The sequence below is a fragment of the Poecilia reticulata genome, unplaced genomic scaffold (assembly GCF_000633615.1).
Source record: "Poecilia reticulata strain Guanapo unplaced genomic scaffold, Guppy_female_1.0+MT scaffold_241, whole genome shotgun sequence".
NCBI lineage: Eukaryota > Metazoa > Chordata > Actinopteri > Cyprinodontiformes > Poeciliidae > Poecilia > Poecilia reticulata.
In genome coordinates this window covers 148,956-150,163 of record NW_007615031.1, presented here as the reverse complement: position 1 = coordinate 150,163, position 1,208 = coordinate 148,956, and the positions used below count along the sequence as shown (strand labels likewise).

Below are 1,208 nucleotides of genomic sequence, written 5' to 3'. Positions count from 1 at the left end.
CCTGAGGACCAGGGGGCCAGAGGACCAGGGGGCCAGAGGACCAGGGGGGCCGGAGGACCAGAGGACCTGAGGACCAGGGGGCCAGAGGACCAGGGAGGAGAAACTCTGGGATAAACGACTGAAGGCCATTTTAAACGGATCTAATGGTGATGACAATAATGTGAGCAGGTTTTAGTGGGAGGAGGGCGGAGTTAGTATTGTCCAATGAAAACCTCCCAATGGTCGGCCATGTTGCTAATTATTTCCCTGCTGATTTGGGATGTAAATATGTTTCCATGGTAACAGCGTTTCTCAGCATATTGAATATTTATTTTTAAATCAGACTAAACTGTCCTCAGACGGTCCGTTCAATGGTCCCGGGTTCGATTCCCAACCGCTTCCTGTCCAGCTCCTACATAATAAAAGCCTCCACATCCATCGGAAGCTGCAGATTCACGTTATTAATGGGTCACGTGACTACTGAGCAGGCAGCCGATTGGCTGATGAGAGGCTACATCAGCTGTACTACGGCAGTACTACAGCAGTACTATAGCCGTACTACAGCAGTGAAATACATACTACACCAGTACTACAGTAGTACTACAACAGTACTACAGCCGTACCTCAGCAGTTAAATACAGTTCTAAAGCAATACTACAACAGTCCTCTGATACTACACCGCAGTAGTACTACAGTAGTATTACAGCAGTACTACTGTGTAGCTTTAGCTCCTGCTAACACCGCATCGACTCATTCCGGGTTTTTCCCCGAACCGGCGCTCAGAAATCCGCCTCCTCTACTTGCAGGAAACTCCGGATCCTGTCAGCAGGTTCTGGTGGACCGGGACCTTTCCCGGACCGTTCTTGCTTCGGTCCAAACGCCGGTCCGGAACCAAAACAAGAGGCCAGCTAGCAGCTAGGCTAACAGCTCCTACCTTCTCGGTGATCGGGGCTTCAGGCGGCGGACAGACGCAACCAGCCGGGGAACGGGCCGTCAGAGCCGGTTCGGGGAGCTCATGAATCCGGTCCGGACGGGAGAAACGGGGTTCAACAAAGTCCCGAAAAGTTCTACCGAACCCGCCTGGTTGAGGAGCCGCAGCGGCTGCTGTGCTCCGCCATCTTGTTTCTGTGTGTGAGAGGGCGGGGGGTGTTACTATAGCTGTGAGGACCGGCTGCGTCCTGCCGGTCCGCACAGCTACCGTAGGACCTGTGTGTGTGTGTGTTGGGGGG

The 1,208-nt window shown here is 53.3% G+C and overlaps 1 long non-coding RNA gene across 2 annotated transcripts in view; it reads right to left on the bottom strand.

Moving 5' to 3' along the window:
- Positions 1 to 917: 917 nt before the first annotated feature.
- The window catches only part of LOC103460437 (uncharacterized), a 2,359-nt gene continuing 2,068 nt past the window's right edge, over positions 918 to 1,208 (bottom strand). For both annotated transcript variants that reach the window (XR_532928.2, XR_001776280.1), the window contains one exon: positions 918 to 1,104. This is a non-coding gene — a long non-coding RNA (uncharacterized LOC103460437). The remainder of the gene's footprint in view (positions 1,105 to 1,208) is intronic.